Raw genomic sequence first — 21198 nt, 5'->3', positions numbered from 1 at the left:
GTGTCAGTACAGGAATATCACTCTAAGGCTCAGGAAAGTAAGGGGCGGGTTTTCCTCGTTTCTATGGTTATGAGCAATTTTAATGACCAACCTAAATAAAAAGGCTGGAAGAGAGAGAGAAAGTAGGAAGGAGTGAGGTGGGCGTTTAATTTTGATTGACAAGACAGAGCAGAACTAGTTAAGATCTGTCAAATGCTTGCTGAGGATCACAAATCCTCAGCACATTCCACGGCAGACAGAATTAGTCTAAATGCACAGCTTTACAAAAATATTACAGATCTGCTGAGATCAGAGTTCAGCATCTCAGTTGTCCCACAGAAAGCAGCTGATGTCGTAACTACTAAAGGATCTAAGGTAGGGCAAGAAAAAAATACCTGTGTATTTTAATTATCTGTATTTGATTTTTAACTATTAACATCTACAATGTCTTATTATGTCTTATTTTTTGTCTCTGGCCTATATATATAAAATATTCATATAAAATGGTAGCATTCTCAAGATTGTTAACTAGTGAAACAACAATTTTAAAGGTATTATCAAAGGCACCACTTTGGAATCACATCTGTATCACATGAAATGTTGTATAAATACAGACTACGGAGATAATTCCTGCAATAAAGACCTTAAAATAGGAGACTGAATGCAGAAGGAGTTGAACACAGATTTGATGGGAAATTTCAGGAAACACAATCTGGAAAGACAAAAACACTGGCCTGACAGTCAGCTGTGATGTTCCCTGAAGATACACCACCAAAAAAAAAAAAAAAAGAGCTTCGGAGAAAAATTAAAAACATTCCTACAAATGAAATCATCAAGAAGGAAGAAGAAGGAGCAGAGTTTCTTGGAGGGAAGAATCAATATCTCAGCAAGGCACAAGGCAGCATGAGAAGACTAAACCAGAATCTTGTGTTTAAGACCAGGGAGAAGCAGGATCCACCAAAGGACAGACACAAAGAAGATTCAAGATGTGCCTGAACCAAACTTGGAAGATGTTTTTCTTATACTCACTTGGCTCTGTTGGCATGCAAGCAGGACACAGTGATCTTCACAGGGTTACACACCCATGAGCTTTGCTATTTTATCAAATTATGTTAGAATTTTAAGGAGGAAAAAAAAACAAACTCGGCAAGAGAGGATGAGGTTACAAAAGAGGGAAGTCAACAGCTCCTGAGATGCCTGCCAACAGGATCTGCACTTAAAGCATACAGTTTTGGCAGAGAACATTCTCAAAATCTGATATTTAAAAGTCTCATGGTGTTGGAACGTGTAATTAAAGTAAAAGGATACAAGTGAACCAAGATCTGATCAACACAAACTTGTATTGAAGTCAGAATGTGTTCCCACAGAGTCTCAGCCACCTGGTTCTTCCATGCTTCATTCAAATAGAGAAAAATTAGCTACCAACTACTTTTATTCCCACTCAAAATCATCCCTCTCCAGCCTCTAAAAGGGATGAATTTGTAACAATGTTCAAGAGTTAAAAAGGTCCAAACAAACCCCAAAACTCACAAGGTTTTTAATTTACTGCCACTTTCCAATTCTAGAGCAAGATACTTGTTGCAATATGAACTTCTGTGATATGAAGGAAACAAAGAATAATGAAAACACCTACAATTTTGTTTGTGTTCCTCAAGAACTGGAATAAATGAAAGAATTGAAATCCTTCATTGAGAACAGCCCTGGGGAGGAGAAAGACTTGGGGATATTGGTGGATGGGAAGCTTGACATGACATTATAAATTTCAATGTGGCTGCTCCATCCCTGGAAGTGTCCAAAGCCAGGCTGGACAGGGCTTGGTGCAACCTGGTCTACTGGAAGGTGTCCCTGCCCATGGCAGAGGGCTAGAATTTGATGATCTTTCATATCCCTTCCAACCCAAACTGTTCTAATATTCCATGAATTTACTGCCATTTCTTTCCCAGTAGTGCCAACATGAACTCAATAATCAAGAAAACAAACAAACAAACAAACAAACAAACAAACAACAACAAAATAAAATTAGGAATTCATATGTGATCTGATTTCCTACTGCAAGGTTTCCAACAGCCAAGCTGTCGATCACCAAGTTGAAGAGGAAAGTCAAAGCAGTGTGGAATCAGCTGGCACGAGCTCATTTTTTTACTAGGTAATGCCTCGAAACCTCCCAAACCAACTCTGCTGCCATCAGAGCCACCTCTTCCTTGGACAGCGCCCAGGAACTACTCGCAAATGAAATCCAACTAAATTTATTGCTCCTGTAAGCCTGGAAATTTCAGTTACAGAGGTGACATGACATTTTGTTTCGCCAATGCTAATCTAATACCTTTTTAAAGGTGCATACGTTTCACCCTGTTGGCTTCCAACACTGAATTACCAGTTCTCCTAAGCTCCAGAATAAATGAGACGAGCGTGGCCTCCAGGCGAAATCCCTTCGCTGTAATCTTTATTCAAAACACACCGCTCCGGAGCCTTGCATGCATTGCCAAAAATCGCCTTGAGGTTTGCTCTTAAGATGGCAATTTGCATATCAACATTTTGCTGCAGAGCTTACCCAATGTCCCTGCTATTATTTTAATACTCTGCTGTGGGCGGCCCCCTAAGCAGCTCGCAGAAATGCCAGCTAAAAATATTCCTGCCTTCCCCACCAGCTCCACACATGACCACAGCGAGCGCCGGCTCGGATGCAAAACCAGCACTAATGGCATCCACCCGCCTCTCCAGGAGGATGCGCAGGCTCCAAGGTGCTCAAGAAAACATGGCAAGAAGGAGAAAAGTAGCTCTGCATGGATAGGGGAAAAATGCACAGGCACTGGAGGAGGAAGAGCACAGAAAGAGCTGGTTTTACAAGGGAAGTGGGAGAGGTTTATCTGCGCACGAGACATCCCTGGGAAAACACATTAAGAGGTAATAAAGCAGGTGAGAGAGGCACCGCCTGGGACATGAATTTAAGATGATGCTGAACAGAGGAAGGGAAAGAATTCCCAAGCATACAACAGGAGTGATGCCGGGCGGAAGCAAGCACAGCCTGATTCATGCCCTAGATGGGAGATCCCAATCCCACTGGCAGCACCGGATTGATGACAGCGCATGAAAAATCACGGATTGCAGGTTTTTCTCCTTGCCCTCCTCCCCCTTGCCCAGCAAACCCCAGGCTCAGAGGTTGTAATTATTTCTGGCAAGGTGTAAACAGGTCTGGGAAATGAAACGGAAAACTGGAGCTATTTATGAGACGCCACGCAGGGAATCGGCATCAGAGCCCGGCTACCAAATCAGCGAGTGCAAGGTCACCCTGGTCTGCTCAGGAGAACAACTTTGCAAAGTGGTTTGCAGCCAGACAGGCAAAAAACCAGCCTCAGTACTGCTGCCCAGGATGGTGAGTTAACGGAAACACAGGGTGGAAAACCACCAAAAGACATTTCTCCAGCCAACAAGGGATTTATCATGATGCTGGTAGGGTTTGAGATGATGTCCATCAAGATGACATCCACTCATGACCACCAACTGCCTCTCTGGGGAGTGGGAGAGGAGCGAGAAGGCAGGAAGACAGTAAGTCTCCCTCCATCAAAGTTGTTGTAGAGGAAAGCAGCCAAGGGACTCTTTTGCCTGGAACTGTGCCAGGCCAGATTGGATGGAGCTTGGTGCAGTGGAAGGTGCTCCTGCCCACAGCAAGGGGATTGGAACAGGATGATCTCGAAGGTCCCTTCCAACCCAAACCCATCTATGATCTGCATGTAAATGACCAGTGGACACCACCCACATCCCCTTACTCTGCAGGCCACCACTCGCTTCCAAGGAATTGGATTATTGCCAGGAAAAAAACACAATTATTGAAAAGCAATTTCCTTTCTGCTGGTGGAGAAAAGCAGCAAAAGCCAAACCAGGAGGAGGATCTCACACCCCAATGGGGCTGAACCAGCCAGCAGCATCTCAAGCCCACAAATCAGCCACTGAGGAAAATTCAGAAACTCTTTTTGGTCTCTCCCCAGGAAGGAAAGGAAAAGAGATGGTCAAATTCAGGAAGTACAGGCAGAGATGTAGTGAGTGCACCTGGGGATAGCAATATGTCCAGACTATTTTCTGCACATACTCCTTATATTATGTGCTCAAATGCCTCACAAACAGGACTAGGATGCACAACTCTGTTTCTGAGAATATACTTAAATTCCAATTAATTTTTAAAAGGGTGGCAAGCACAGTGCAGAAGGAAAAGAGTTGGCCAAAGAGAGAAGAGCAAGTCTGAAGACCTCGGAGCCTGTGGGATATCTCTGTATAAGAAAGGAAACAAAGGTACACCTGAACAACGTGCAAAGAAATGGAAATTAAAAAAAAAGAAAACAAAAAAGCAGACCTTGGTTTCCATGCCCAGGGAAGAGGATCTTGACAATTAATTTGCCAGTATTCCAAGAAGAGGTAAAAAAACACCCAACTCACCAGAATTCCAGTCTCAGAATTACCCTATGTTTGGGACAAAGGAGACAAAACCAGGGAACTTGTGGATGTTCCATCCCTGGAAGTAGGTCCCTTCCAATCCAAATCATTCTAGGATCCTATGAAACCCACCTGCTTCAGCTCTGAAGATGATCAACAAGAAAATATCTGTAGTGAGACCCTCAGTTTGCTTTTTCAAATTCAAAGGTGTCCTGTTTTACACAAAAAAAACACAATCCTGTTTTCACCACTTGCTAAGACGTCTCCCCAAGGGGCTGGTTTGGGCACTAGGCTGGGACAGAATCCATTACATTTTTAGAAAAACAACATAGCTATGAAAGCTCCCCATGGTGCATGATCAAAACTTAGCAGGGCTTTGGAAAGCACAGAATTGTTCTCTGAAATAGAAGTGTCAAAAAGCTTTGGACAGCATTTTCGGGCTTCCACACCCACATTTTGCCACCTACTACCATCTTTGAGCACTTGCTGCTAATGGAAGCTGAAGGACCTTGACACTGAGAAATTGAACCTCTAACATGCAGCAGCCTCAACACAATTTAGCACCACTATTTTAATTAGAGTTTTACCACATTTAGTAAAAATAGATTTAGTAAAATGACTTCATTTTTCACCCTCGCTGCAGCTCTGGATAGTTTTAAAACCTGCATAGGATGGTCTGTAAGAGGATGGGGAGCATCAGGAGGTTGGACAAACTTCCCCAATCACAGCTATGAGTATTCACCATGGCCTCATCCTTCCCACACCAACCCCACAGCAACTTTGGCAGAGAAAAGACTAAAATTTTCAATTCTTTAAAACAAAGGTGAAAAAAAAAAGAACAAACAAAGCACAACAAAACCATATCCAGTATTATTATATATATTTGAATTCATATATATGGTCTTATGCACTATATTATAGAAATTAGTTGCTAATTTAATAATATACATATATTTGTAAAGTTAATTTTTCATACTTTTATCACTGAGCATCCACAACCTGCAGCAGAATATTTGATGGGACTGACATTAGGGTCACCCCACCAGCGACAGGCACTTGGGTAAGGGAGCAGCTGGAGATCACCAGGCACACAACAGAAGACATCAAAACATTTGGGGAAGGTAAATCACATCTCAAACCGTCTAACACTATGTCTAAACTTGTATAAATCAGGTATTTTAGAAATTAGGAGATTCTCATGAGAGTCTAGAAGGCAGATAGTGTCACAAGGGGTCACAAAATCAATTGTTTTTGTGGGGAAAAAATATAGTGAAAAGCTGTATGAAGGCTTTGCTCTTGATTCCGTTTGCAAGAAGGAAAATCTGAAGACCTGCAGCTTCCAACAAGAATTTCCGTCATGTATAGGGTTACATGAAACAAGGTGTTAGCCAGCACTGCTCCTGCAGCCCCATCAACCTCCCCCATCTCCAGATGCACGGCAGCATTTTTTATCTCCAAAATGAGAAGAACTTGGAGCATGGAGAATATCTCCATGCTGGGACATGGGATGCTGCAAAGCACTTGCTAGTAATTCAGCTCAAACCTGACTGCAATTACCTGCAGTGAGTTGCAACCACTGCTCCCTCTGATCCTGAACAGTTCCCATCCCTGCAGTGTCCAAGGCCAGGTTGGATGGAGCTCTGAGCAGCCTGGTCTGGTGGAAGGTCTCCTTGCCCATGGCAGAGGATTGGAATGAGATGTTCCTGAAGGTCTCTTCCAACCCAAACTGTTTGATGATTTAATTAACCTAAAATTGAAGTGATTATTCCACAAGTTGTAGATCCAAGTGAGGCATCATCCCAATCTTCCCTAAACAGCCCAGGAGGGCTTTGTTCCTCTAAGATACCCCAAAACTGGGGCACAGGAGTTGGACAGGCAGCATCACTGCATGAAAACTGTGGTCACACTCATGAGATGTCTGTAAATTTCAGTAATTTTACTAAATTAATGTCCACCAAGACACCACAGAATGGATTGGGTTGGAATCATCTCATCTCAAACCCCTGCCATAGGCAGGGACACTTTCCACTAGACCAGGTTGCTCAGCTCCTTCAGCCTGAAGCCATTCCCCCCTTGTCCTATCACAAAATATAAGGGATTTTCAAAGTGGGGGAAGAAAGATGGAGAAAAATAGCATTCCTGGCTGTGTACGGGATTTTTCACAAAGCAGCCATTAATACCAAGTTTGGGAATTCCCTCATACCATATTTGAGTCTCTGGCATCTCACACAGCCCAGAAATGGGTTAATCCAAAAATCTGGGTCGTAACACCTCCAAATTTGCCTGGTTTTTTCACATGTAGAAAAATAAAGGAGGCACCTCCCTCCTCCATGCAGAAGCATCACAAGAAGATTCATTATAAATGGAAAAAAAAAAAAAAAACCAACAGGTTTCAGCAATGAGCATGATCAAAGTCTCTTGTGGAAGAAGAAAATGTTTTATTTTACAGAAATAAGAGCTATGGCAACAGCTCTTGAATAAAATCCTACAGCACGGCTGTCTCCTGCACTCCTTTACTCCATGCACCAGATGATGGAGGAGTCCTACAAGGGGAAAAAAAAAATACATGGCCAAGTTATTCATGACTAGAATGACAATAAATGTATGCAGAGAGGAGAAGGAGGACTAATAAAGTCCTCAATAACCTCAAAACATCTTATTTTTGCAATGCCTGGCTTTGCAGCAGGGGGGATGGCAGAGCAAGAACAAAACAAACACTACACAATGAAGAACATCAAACATTTTGCAGTTATTTTCTGCTTTTATTTAAGGAAGAGATGATAGAGAGAGTGAAGAAATCATCACCTAACCCAACATCAGTATTTACTTCCAGAAAAAGGAATTTTACAAAAAAAATTATAGGTATTGCAGCCAAGTTTGGCTTTATTCAAGGAGAAGCTGGAAAATATTTTCCAGATTTTGCTTGTAGATGAACTCCCAACACACCTAAACAGCCCTTGGGAGAGCTTTTCCCCACAGCTTTGCATACCAGAAAAAAAAACCCAAATAAATTCAAAAACACCTGGTGATACATATTTCTTCTTATTTTTTGTACCCATCTTCAGGATATATTTAAAAAGCAACTGATCATCAGTGCAATCTTTGCTTTTCTAAGGGACACACAAAATGGGCATTAAAAAAGAAAAAAAAGAGATAATCCATCCTGGCCCTTTTTTATTTTAGTTAAATGCTATTTTTTTCCATCATCAGAAACACTGCAGAGATGTGCCCATGCACTGCAACAAAGAGATGGCACCTGCCTACTGAATTTCCTGACTAGTGACACTTCGAAGAAAAAGAGTTTTAAATAGAAACCTCCCTGCAAGTGTTAAATCAGATTAATTTAACTCTTGCGTTATTTTAATCTTAGATTCCACCATTTGCAAGGCAATCAGAAAAAAAAAAAAATAGGGAGTAGGATTCTTATCTTGACCACATTCTTTGGGAAATACAGTGTATTATTAAAAACCACAAATAGCCTTTCTGACAGCAAAACACAGACACTTCTGGCTCTTCTGCAGTAGGAAAAAAGCACTAATATTTTATGGAGCTTTCTGTACACTCAGTACCAAGTGAAGGGCAGAGCTTTCCTCCAGCCTTGTGGTGCCCAAAACCACTGCCAAAAATACCAACACCAGCTTGGGGCCACACTTTGGATTTGCATGTGGCAAAATGTGTTCTGCAAAATATAATATACTTTGAAAACCTGGTGATGTTGCTGAGGAAGAAGTTCTGCAGCATTTCCCCCTCAAACACCATCGTGGAGGTACACTCTGATACTCCAGTTGTGAGTTGGGCTAATGCTTAAATGGATGGATGAAATTTAGACTGCGTAGATCATGTTATAGGAAAACACACACATTCTAATAGTCAGGAATCATGGAATGGTTTGGGCTGGAAGGAACATTAAAGATCACCCAGTTCCAGCCCCCTTTCCATGGGCAGGGACACCTTCCACTACCCCAGGTTGCTCCATGCCCCACCCAACCTGGCCTTGGACACTTCCAGGGATGGGGCAGCCACAGCTTCTCTGGGAAACCTGTGCTAGTGCCTCACCACCTTCACAATAAGGAATTTATTTCTGATATTGAATCTAAACCTGCTCTCTGGCAGTGGGAAGCCATTCCCCCCCCGTTGTATCACTCCAGGCCCTTGTCCAAAGTCCATCTCCAGCTCTCTTGGAGCCCTTTTAGGCCCTGGAAGGGGCTTTATACCATCCCTGGAGCCTTCTCTTCGCCAGGCTGAACATCCCAACTCTCCCCACCTGGCTCCAGAGCAAAGGGGCTCCATCCCTCTGATCACCCTGGTGCCTCCTCTGGACTTGCTCCAGCAGCTCCCTGTCCTTCCTGTGCTGGGGAACCCAGAGGTGGAGGCAGCTCTGCAGGTGGGGTCTGACCAGAGAGGGGCAGAATCCCCCCCTCAGCTGCTGCCCACCCTGCTTTGGATGAACCCAGGGTACACTTGGATTTCTGGGCTCCAAGTGCACATGGCTGGGTCATGTCCAGCCTCTCATCCAGCACCCCCAAGTCCTTCTCCACGGGGCTGTCTTCAACCTGTTCACCCCCCAGCCCAGATACCAGAGGTCAAAACACATGACCAACCAACCATGCCCTGGGTGGAAAAATCCATCCATCCATCCATCCATCCATCCATCCATCCATCCATCCATCCATCCATCCATCCATCCATCCATCCATCCATCCATCCATCCCCACTGGGATCAAACCTGGATACACAAGTCCTTTCCAGTGCAAGAAGCCTTTGCCCTGACAACGATGACTCCAACCCTAAATAAAACAGAGGCTCCTCCTGCCCACCTAAAACCCTCAGGTGTCCCCCATTTCCAGTCCTCTGAAGCACCAGCAAGCCCTGGAAGGTCCATAAACAGCCAAGTCAGAGCCACCCAGCTCATCACACAGCACAAAGTAGGTGAACTGTAGGAAGGAGGATAATAAAATTGGGAAAAGTAAATTAAATGTTTTCAACAGTTCATTCCACTTTTGTCAAGCAGAATGTGTTTATGGTACAGGCAGAGAATCGAAAGTATTATTTTTATCTTGATATTATTTACCCTTTCACACTTGCTATTTAAATATTCCTGAAATCCCAGAAGAACAAACAATTTAAAATACCATTTTATATATCTATACATATATATATATATTTATAAAGAAGGGAAAGCACAGACTCATTCATTTTCAGCTTCCCTCTCTTTTCTTTATTTTCAATTACATTTTAAGTGCCGTAATATCAATGTGCAAATTTATCAAGACACCAAATATTTATTTCTCCTCTACTCCCAGTAAAGATTCTCCAAAATCAGAGCAGGCAGGGAGACCTGATCACACCAGAGAGATGAATGATGGGGAGTAAATGATAAGAGGTTTTAAATACTTTAAATAAATAAATAAGCAAATAAATAAGGAGAGCTGTGAGAAAATAAATGAGGTTGCTTGCATAAGAGAGGATGGGAATAAAAGATTGTAATATTGAAATCTCTGGTTTACCAGTTATTTTACTAAATAACTTAAGAGAATCACAAAACACTTCAGGTTGGAAGAGACCTTTAGGTTCATCCAGTTCCAACCCCTGCCATGAGCAGGGACACCTTCCACTATCCCAGGTTGCTCCAAGTACCATCCAATCTGGCCTTGAACATTTTCAGGGATTTCAGGCACTCACAGCTTCTCTGGGCAACCTGGTTCATTGCCTCACCACCTTGTAACTCTTGCTGTAGACACAATAACAGAGGGAAACAGGGAGAGAATCTGGATCAGAAGCCTGGATCAAGCAGGACACGTGGCTGCCCTGATCAGCCTCTCCCATGTCCATCAAAGCTGCGTTAGTGGTCAAGCTAATTTTCAGTTGAATTAATAAGCAAAAGCAAACCAGGAAGGTGGGAGGCCTTGGAGAGCTCAAGAAGGGTGATTTGTTGCATGGATGACCACTGGAAAGTAGGAATCAGCACATTTAACACCCTAGAAGAAATCCAGAAACCAGCCTGAGGATGAGAGGGAAAAGGATGCTGCAGCTGGAAAAGATGGCAGAGCAGGAAGGCAACAAGGGGTCAGACAGCAATGCCACAATACATCGGGGAATTAAAAACCTGAATTTACAATAACACCAAGAGGGATTTTCCAAAAGGGCATGGGGTGATAGGACAAGGGGGAATGTCATTGAGCCAAATGAGGGCAGTTTTAAATTTGATTTAAGGAAGAAATTCCTTACTGATAGAGTGGTGAGGCCCTGGCACAGTTTGCCCAGAGAAGCTGTGGCTGCCCCATCCCTGGAAGTGTTCAAAGTCAGGTTGGATGAGGCTTGGAGCAACCTGGGACAGTGGGAGGTGTCCTTGCCCATGGCAGGGGGGTAGAACTGGATGGTGTTTAAGGTCCCTTCCAACCCAGCCCCTTCTGTTATCCTAGGTTTCACACTCCAGAAAACACCCAGAGTTCAGCCTGGAGAGAAGATGGAAAATGGCATCACAGCTGGAGAAGACAGTGGAGCAGGAGAGCATCAAGGGGTCAGACAGCAGCTGGCCTGAGTCAGTGGTGATTTAAAGACCAGAGACACCTGCAGGGACACCTGGACCACAGCAGAGCCCAGCAGGGCAGGAAGGGGCCCTGTATGTTCATAGCCCCACTGCAAAGGGAAAAACCAGCCTGAAAAAAGGGATAAATACTTGATAAAGTACAAACCTTACTGCTAAACAACAACAACAAAAGAAAAAAAAAAAAAAAGGGTGGGGGAAAACCCTCACAGTTTAATCAATCCTTCCCACTCCACAGCACACAGCTAGTAAAAATTTAGGATTCAGTCTGCTGAATCCTAAACCCTTTGTGCAGAATGAAGCACAAAGCAAAACTTGAGGCCGCCACCCCATGCCAGGGCTTGCAAACAAACATCTCTTAGTTCCTGCAGCACTCCCAGACACAAGGATGCACCTCGAGCTCCAAAATGTCACAGAAAACTTCAAGTGCGAACAAGCAGAGGGTCCTGCAGGGTGTATTCAGCGTGCTGGTGGTGGAATGAAAGGTGCTTTTAGCTTCCCAAACCCTCTGCTTTTTGATATGCACACAAAGCCAGCAAGCAGTTCCATGGGAACACGAGGTTTCCCCAGCAAAGCCCACTCCAGCGCCAGATGCCGGAGGTTAATTGTACCCCACAGCTCAGGGGAGCTTTTATTAAAAGCTTCAAACCATAAACACTTTTCCAAGTACAAAAGCAATAAAAAAAAAAAAGTTTCTGCAGTCAGCCGAGGGCCACTGCAAAAAGCGACGCCTTTGTACATTTAAAAGTGGTTTTATTTCCTCTCCTTGCACTTCCAAATCCATCCCACTGCCTCAAACTCATGAATTAGCCTGGAAGGGGGAAAAAAAATAAATAAACATCATGCCCTCTGTGAGGTTAAAACCTGGCAGATAACAACCCAGGAGCAGTTGCCAACGTTGTCATTGTGCTGGAAATCAATAATCAGGGTTTCTTTGGGCCAGTGGCAAACTGGGTACAGGGAGAGCCCATCCTCACCAGTCACCTGTGACATGGGACACAGGTGAGGTGCACAGCACTCTCACATGTGTCCCTCCCTGCTCACAGCCCTGAGCAAGGCCAGCTTTAGTGTCCCCAGATCACTCAGCACACACATAAAACGCTGTACAACAGCAGCCAGACCCCAATTTCCACCCACAGCACCTGTGCCAGCCCTGTCCCTATGTCACACACCCCCAGCTTGTGCCAGCCCAGCTCTGTCCCCATGTTACACTCTGCCCCCTGTGCCAGGCCAGTCCTGTCCCAATGTCACAACCCCCTGTGCTAGTCCTGTCCCCTCATCACATACACACCTTAAACTATGCCAGGCCAGCCTGTCCCCATGTCACATACACACCCATACACGGTGCCAGGCCACCCCCGTCCCCATGTCACACCCATACACAGTGCCAGGCCATCCCTGTCCCCATGTCACACCCATACACGGTGCCAGGCCATCCCTGTCCCCATGTCACACCCATACACGGTGCCAGGCCACCCCTGTCTCCATGTCACACCCATACACGGTGCCAGGCCACCCCTGTCCCCATGTCACACCCATACACAGTGCCAGGCCATCCCTGTCCCCATGTCACACCCATACACGGTGCCAGGCCATCCCTGTCCCCATGTCACACCCATACACGGTGCCAGGCCACCCCTGTCTCCATGTCACACCCATACACGGTGCCAGGCCACCCCTGTCCCCATGTCACACCCATACACAGTGCCAGGCCATCCCTGTCCCCATGTCACACCCATACACGGTGCCAGGCCACCCCCGTCCCCATGTCACACCCATACACAGTGCCAGGCCATCCCTGTCCCCATGTCACACCCATACACGGTGCCAGGCCACCCCCGTCCCCATGTCACACCCATACACGGTGCCAGGCCACCCCTGTCTCCATGTCACACCCATACACGGTGCCAGGCCACCCCTGTCCCCATGTCACACCCATACACAGTGCCAGGCCATCCCTGTCCCCATGTCACACCCATACACGGTGCCAGGCCACCCTTGTCCCCATGTCACACACACACACACACACACACACCGGTCCCCGTGTCACACAAAACCACAATGGCAGGCCAGCCCCGTCCCCGTGCCACACAGGCCCGGTGCCGCCCCCGTCCCCTCGGTCCCAGCCCGCGTCACCCGTGTCCCCGCGGCGGGACCGGCGCGCGCCCCTCACCTGCCGCCGCGCTCCCGTCACACCCGGCACCCAAACATCACGTGACCGCCGCGGCCCCGCCCACCGCGACCACGTGTCCCTCCCTCCCCCTCCCATCGTTGTAGTCCTCATCCCGCAGGTGCCGCCGGCCTCTCACCTCTTTTTGGACTACAACTCCCACAGTGCACCGCGACTCAGCGTTCCGTCCCCTTCACCCGGCAACCATCGGCGGAGGGGACGGCCCAAGGGGGCCCCGCCCACCTCCCCTCAGCGCCACCGCCTTCAGGGCGCGGCCTGGGGCCGCTCCCCCGGGATGATGGTCCCTTTTCCATATCCTCTTGACCCTCGCTGCCCTCCTCACCAACCCCGAGGACGGCTGAGGGAGCTGGGGGTGTTTATTCTGTAGAAGGGGGTCTCAGGGGCCACCTCATCGCTCTACAAGTCCCTGGCAGGAAGGTGTAGCCGGGAGAGGGGTTTGGTCTCTTCTTCCAGATAACAAGAGGGAGCGTAAAAGAGACGAGCTCGAGTTGCACCAGGAGGGATTCAAGTTGGATGTTAGGAAAAAATTGTTCATTAGAAGGCTGTTTAAGCATTATAAAGGGCAAGTAGTGGATTCACCTCTCCCTGGAAATGCCCAAATAAAGTGCGGATGTGGGCTTTGGGGACAGGGTTTAGTGGTGACTTTGGCAGTACTGGGTGAGTGGTTGGACCCAGAGATCTTTCAGGTCTTTTGCAACCTTAATGATTCTGTGATTCTCTGACAGGTGTGTGCCCTCCTTCGTAGCCACAGTGCCCGGGGCACTGCTCACAGAAATAAATGAATAAATCTCAACAACTTGCTGCTACTAAAACCACTAATTCTCTCCAAAACACCACAAATTGCAGCCCAAGACTGGAGGTTAACCCAGGCAAAGCGCTTTGATATTGCAGTCTGGAGTACAACTGTACCTAAGAGAAGTTTGCTTTTTATTTGCCAAGCGACAGCAGCTTTATGTGGTGGCTGGCTTGCAAAAGGAGTTATAAAGAGGATTTTCTTGATAGAGCCTTTAACCAACAATTCATTTTAACAAGGCTGACAAGCCAGCTGCCTGTTCAGAAATGGAGTTCTGCACCAGTAGCCCTGCTAAAAAAAAGCTTTAAAAGGGCTAAGGGCTACCTGAGCTTCCATAAACTTGGGGGTTTTACAGCACCGAACTGCTATCAGAGCAGTTTCCTCCATCTTTTGCTGCATTGATAATCATTTATTTCTGTGGACTCTGGGGAAAATCCCTTAGGAGAAGGGACATAAAAATATACTGATAATGAAATACAGCTGTCTGCTTGTCGTCTGCAAAATCCTCTGACTGCAGCTACATGTGTAATGCCCTATGTCTTGCTGGGTGAGGTTTTATTTTTGTGGGGGAGGAAGAGCGAGTTAATCCTGCAAGAAGTATAGATTACATTTCAAAAACCACCGTGAAAATTTTGCAGCAATTTTCAGCACAAATCATATTTACCTCCAGCATGAGCCTCATGAAAGTAAATAAGAAATATATAAACACGTGCCAACATAAAACAACCCAAGTATTCCAAGGGACAGCATTCATAAAAATTACAGTGGGATAAATCTCATATGACTGCTTTGGTTTGCCGGCTGCATCTTGCTGGTTTTGCATTTTGGAGCTGGAGAAATACTGCTTAATCAATATGTGCGTTATTCATACAATAATAATGCTGCACATTCTCTTGGGACATTTATCTTCTGAGGAATTTGAGCTGTTGCAGACCTTCTCATTGTGTGCAGCAGGGCCGGTCCTTGTTATTAACAGCTGCTTATTGATCTGTAACAGCTTTTAGAACCACCAAGGGTGGGTTTTTTGGCATGGCATGGAAGTCAGTTCTTTTACATAAGCGAGGCGTTGTGCGTCATTGAGATGTTGCTTTCTCCGAATTTAGGGGAAGAAAAACCCAAATAATTAACAGCTTTGTTCCATCCCACAGTGATAACATCTATAAATCTGAAAATTTAGAGTCAGCTGTATGGGAACCAAAAAGCTCCAGGGGCCAAAATTTTATTAGAACATCTTAATCTTCATGTTCCTCATCTTCTAGTGGGAGGTGGTTGCCTGTTTTCCAGCTGCTGTGTGGCGTTTCCCACAGTAGAAGCAGCGATTTTGTTCCACATGGACAAAACTCCTGGAGGTCAGACCCATGTACCTGGAGGGGTTTGGCAAGTGTGACTTGGGGGTGAAGTTGTCACTGGGTTTCTGCTTTGGAAAACTGCCTGCATTCCTCTGTGAAGGTGAAATGGGAGGGTCTCCAATGGAATTTAAATAAACTCAGCTGTGATGCTTTCACCTCACCCCTGCTGGGTTGGCTGTGTCTTTAGGGAATTTCTTCCACTCCTTGGAGGGTGTTTCCTTTTGGCTCACAGGTTTATTTTGTGAATCATCCTAAATCATAACATCTTATTAGCTGGGCTATTGAAGTATTTATGGAAAGGTAATCCAATTGTTTATCCTCTTGGTTACTTTTGTACAAAGCAGGAGAACCCAGACAAATAACTCGCATTAAATAAAGTGGAGGCTTTAGGTTATAATTTGGATTATGCTCTTAACATCAGGTATATAATCTAAGGTGCTATTTTACTCCTCTCCTGTTTTGGATTGACTGGGAGAGTTGATAAATTCAGAAAGAGTGAGGTAACTAAAAAATATGTCACAAGAAAGTGTCAGTGAGTGCCTAATTTATCCCATTAGGACACAGATATAAACATGGCAGCAAAACCATCAGGGAATAAAACTATCAACTTATCATTGGATATTTGTCTGGAGTATGTACAAATAAATTTCTCCAGATTTTAAAATGTTCTAGGAATTATTAATTTACGGTAGTTTTACATTTGTGCTTAAGGAGTCTCCACTTAAAAAAAAAAAAAACAAATGGAAAACCAGATAAAACCAACAAAACCCCCCCACTCCAAACAAACGAAACCTCCTAAAACAATAATCAAAAACAAACCAAATAAAACAAACAAAAGCCCAAACAAAACCCCACAAAACTTCTTTTCAGAAGTTTCTTTCTGTGTTTGGTCCAGTTTCTTTTCAGATTTAAATAGGAAATTATTCCCCCCTTTCCAAATTTCTTCTTTCTTTTTCTATTTTTTCCTATTCTTTTCAGTTATTAGGTTGCGCTTGTGGCTTTCCTGAAGACTACTGGAAAAAAATAAAGCTTTTTCTTTTCACAGTACTCAACTTTTCAATGCTGAATTAACTGGCCAATAACACAGTTGAAAAAGCACTTTTTTCTTTGATAAAAATGTTTTTTTTCCACCCAAATGCCTTACACACCAAACCAGTCAACTACAAGGAGCGCAGCAACAAACACAAGTCGGCCTGAATGCTTCACAAAACCAAGGCTGACTCTTACTTCCTATTTCCAGACATTCATCCAGTGACCTGAGATTCCCTGAAAACAGCTCAGCTCAGAGAGCTTATCACAGCACACTCGTATGTTGTTACCTGTGAGCAATTTAATAAAAAAGATATTATAGCAACAATAAAAGGAGTCTGGAAAAAGCCAGCTAATCCCTGAACAACCTTATTTCAGTCTATTTAAGGTGCAAGAGAGACTTGAATTCCAGGACTGAGCAAAATCTGGCATAAAACAGATGTTTTCACCAAGTACTGCAGTGGCAGCAGTACATATCCCAAGCTAGAGACTACCTGGCAGGACTGGTATGTCACAAGGAGGAATCACAAGTCATAAAGAAATGATTTTCAATACTTTGTGCATTCCTTCATCAGTTACATCTGGTTATAGCTGCAATAGCTGTGGATTTTAGTGGCACTTCACCTGGATTTATCTGAGCGTCGCTACATTTGACCCTTCCTTTTCTGGAGGCATATGACTGCATCTGAATTAGGGAAATAAAAGCCACGAGCCAATATAAAAAGCATTGTCTCCGAGACAGTGATAAGTCAATCACCTCATCAATAAAGCGTGTCCAATACTCTCAGTAATCCCGATGATCAGTTTTGCTTATGGAAGCTGTAGATATTAAATCGAGCTGGGAGCAGGGATGACAAGTGGCAGCCGAAAGTGATGTTGACAGAGCTATAGGGGCCCATGCTGAGAGCAACAGATGTAACACAACAGTGAGGGAATAGGGCTAAACCGAGCTGATGGCGAGGAAAACCCAGAGGTCAGAACGAATCCCTCACTCCACTTAACTCCGTGACAAAACACTGGTGATCTTTCACTCACTTCAGCGGTGCTGCACCTGGATAATCAGGAGGAAAAATTGGAGGGCACAGAGGAGCTGTGGTCCGGGAGCTGCAAGTACGAAGGATGCAAGGAAAACACTGCAAAGAGTGAATCGAGGGAGATTTCAGCCCTGAAAATCTCGGCGTCTCCTCCTTCCCTATGATAGTTCATCCCCAAGACTGAGATGGATGTGGCTTTGAGCAGCCTGGGATAGTGGAAGGTGTCCCTGCCCATGGCAGAGGGGGTGGAATGGGATAATCTTAAGGTGCTTCCAACCCAAACTATTCTGGGGCATCTAAAGGTATTAAAATATCCAGAGCATAACTGAAAACCTCCTGTTTGTGTTGCACTTGTGTAATAACAAGCCTGAAAAAGGAACCCCTGAAATGTAAGTGGGTGTACAGGAAAATAGGAAAATGGAAAAAAATAGAAAATAAGAAAAACATCTGGATTTAATCTAATTCTGCTTTAATTCATCATCTGGTTGTAAGGCTGAAATTCCTCTACCAGAATTAAAACTGCAGTTACTACCTCTCATTAGTCAGGAATTGTTCTTCCTGCCTCTGCTCTCATCCAGTTAATAGTTTTCTTCCCTCCAATTACACATGTTCAAAGGTAAAAGGTTTTCTACACATTTGTACCACATAATGTGGCACTTAAAGACATGGTTTAGTGATGGACTTGGCAATGCATGACTTGGCAATGCTGGCTTTATGCTTGGACTCAATGATCTTGGAGGTCTTTTCCAACCTTAATAGTTCTGTGATTTTATGATTCTGTGTGTCTCTCACAACAGATTATAACTCTGTTCAAACTGCAAATGCCACCACAGAACCATTTTTAAATTGTAACATTGGGCGGAGACATGTGAGAAAATCTTCCTTTTCCTAAAGAAAATTTTAAAAATTCCCAGAGACAAAAACAAAGTTCTGGGGACTTAATGCCCAAGCAAAAGTGCTTTTTCCAGTGTTTATAAGGACTGAGCAGAACTTAGGTTGAAGTTTCTGTCCATACTATAAGACAGTGAGAGGAAGTCCAAAAAACAACACCAAGAAAGATTCAAGATCTGGACAATGTAATTACGAACAGAGATGGAAAGAGATGAGCCTGGTGAATGTAGAAAATTGAAGATCTGGGGAAATGGGAATAACTTCTCTGATACACAACGACTTGCTGCAAAAAGAAACAGAAAAACTGTTCTCCATGCCCACTGAGGATAGGTCAAGAAGTCATTGGCTTAAATTGGCTTGGATTGCTGGGAGAAGATTTAATTTAGATATGAAAAGCAACTATCTGGTATTAAGGTTTTAAAAGCACTTGTACAAACTACCTGGGAAGGCCTGGAATTTTGGCTGCTGGAAGTTTTCAAAACCAGATTGAATCAAAATCATTGGTGGAAGTGTTTTTTTTTTTGTGATGGTTGACTCGATTTGGAGATGGACCAAAGTCTCCTGAAGCCTCCGTATCCTGTAGGGCAATTTATTCTGCTGGACAATTGATTCCCTCTTCAGTGGGAAGGGTTGGATCGATTAAGCCCGTACGAGATTCAAACCCATTCTGTTTTAAAATAAACACTTTTTAAAAATCAGTGTTGTTTTAGACCCACGTACATTGGACTCATCTTCTCCCCTCACAAAAAGTGGGTCCCAAAAGAGCACAGGGGAGATTCTTATGACCACTCTGCCAATCTCCAACTACTTTCAGTCCTGAGATTTCCTAGCCCTGTTGTGATCCCTGCTGATTCCTTCCTCTGGCTCCCACCTAGATTTTAGCCCATAAAAATGTCCATTTATATTTTTCATGACTGACACCTGCTCCATGAAGAACCTTCTTTGTTTTTTTTTTTAATTCCCATTACCTTCATTTAGAGACATGAGTCCTTGCATGAGCAGAAATCAAATTGTTACTCCCACCCTTTGCTTCCTGTCTTTAAAAGATTATTTATATCACTCAAGACCAGATAAGAGGATGATCTTATCCCAAGGCTGCTTAGTTCCTTTATTTCCTTATTTCCTTTTGTTAAACCTTTGTTTGGACATCCAAAATAATTTTCCTGGGTTATTGACACCCTTTTAACCGATTAAAAAACCCAAGAATTCTTTGAGGTGCAATTAATGAGCATTGAAACCTTTTTACCTTCCTTCATCAAAGTTTCAGATAATTTGTCTGGTTCAGATGTCAGGTTTATAAGTTTGCAGTTCCCTGAATCTGTCCTGGATCCTCTCCAGTCTTCACATACCAGGGACACTTTAAGTGAAACATTGCACATTGTTGTTAATAATTCACATATTTAATTTTTTATTTGCTCTAAAACTCTCGGGTAAATATATCCAGCCCTGCTGTTTTGTCTGTAGTTATTCTGTCCTTTTAATCCAATTTTTTTTTTCAGGCAGGCTCTCCCCTGAATCCTCTCAAAGCGGGTCTGGGATGTTTATTGCACCTGTTTTTCCATTTTTCTTTCTTATTTCTAATATAAGTTTTACCTTCCTGTTTAACCACACTCACTCAATTTTTTCTCCAACAGCAAACCAGCAGCACATCAGTGGCTTGTTTCCAACTCAACACCCTACAGTACTGTCAACACCTGTAAGGATTTAATTCCTTTAACTTCCCTTTTTAACTTTTCCTTAAGAGCTTTTTTCTACCCAGTCCTGCTGCTGGATTTGAACAGAGCTTTGATGGATGCTCAGCCCCTTTGCTCCCGTTGGGATGTTGATGGAAGTTACGTTGTGGAATTTGCTGCAGAATGCTGACTTCATGATGAGATTTTGAATTAGATTTTTATAGTAGCCCAGGGGTTGCATATCTTCTTCTGGGATCAGTCTCACCAGCTGCTGCGTCAGACTGAGATGTGACCTTTGCTCAGCCTCCATGGAGGGAACTGAAATCACCCAGAATGCTGGTGGAGGAGAAGCCATGTCCTGGGCTGCAGCAGCAGAAGTGTGGCTGGCGTGTCAACAGATGAGAATTCTGCTCCTCTACCCCACTCTGGGGAGACCCTCCCTGGACTTCTATTTCCAGCTCTTGGGACCCTGAGATAAGAAGGATGTGGACCTGTTGGAATGAGTCCAGAGGAGAACATGAAGATGCCCAGAAAACTGGAGCACCTCTGCTGTAGAGACAGGTTGAGAGAGTTGGGATTGTTTAGCCCAACTGATCAAAGAAACCTCTGGTGAGACTTTAGAGCCCTCTCCAGTACCTAAAGGGAGCTCACAGGAAAAACTTTTTACCATGGCCTATTGTGATAGAATATTTTAAACTAAAAGATGAGGCATTTACACTGGATTTTTGGAACAAATTCTTCCCATGAAGGTGGGGACGCCCTGGCGCAGGTTGCCCAAAGAAGCAAGAGATGGCTTCCCCATCCCTGGAAGTGCTCAGGGCCGGGTTGGATGTGGCCCGGAACAACCTGGAATAGTAGAAGATAGTCCCTGCCCATGGCAAAGGAGTTGAATGAGACGATCTTTAATGTTCCTTGCAACCCAAACCATTCTGTGATTTTATGATTCTACTTCCTAACATTCCTACCTTTTTTAGTTTTTTGATATCAGTCAGGACCATTGTACAGATATGTAGGAAGAGCTACTGGCACAAAGGTGTGTTGTTCTATCTTGGCCTGGAGTTTCAGTTTCTAGAGATTCTTGTTGATGTGCTTTCCTCTCTCCTGCCAGCATCTGGCTTATTTGATACAGTGTTCCTTGGACTGGTTTCCCTTCACCAAGGTTTTGATCTGTGTATTTCCATCTCCTCATTCAGGCTCAGAAAGGCCAGTTCCATTGCCTGCATTTCTGAGGTTTCCAGCATTTACATAGTAAAACACCTGCTGCCACATTAGCTCCTGTCTTGA

General features: G+C 44.3%; 1 protein-coding gene across 8 annotated transcripts in view; it reads right to left on the bottom strand.

Moving 5' to 3' along the window:
* TSNARE1 (t-SNARE domain containing 1) overlaps window positions 1-13191 on the bottom strand; it is a 469882-nt gene extending 456691 nt beyond the window's left edge. For all 8 annotated transcript variants that reach the window (XM_083862443.1, XM_083862445.1, XM_083862441.1 and 5 more), the window contains exon 1: window positions 13128-13191. The gene's annotated coding sequence lies outside the window, so the exon portion shown is untranslated. The remainder of the gene's footprint in view (window positions 1-13127) is intronic.
* Window positions 13192-21198: the final 8007 nt, after the last annotated feature.

The sequence above is a fragment of the Zosterops lateralis genome, assembly GCF_965231275.1.
Source record: "Zosterops lateralis genome assembly, chromosome: 1".
Taxonomy (NCBI): domain Eukaryota; kingdom Metazoa; phylum Chordata; class Aves; order Passeriformes; family Zosteropidae; genus Zosterops; species Zosterops lateralis.
Note: the sequence above shows the minus strand (reverse complement) of the source record. Positions and strands in the feature narration are given on the sequence as shown.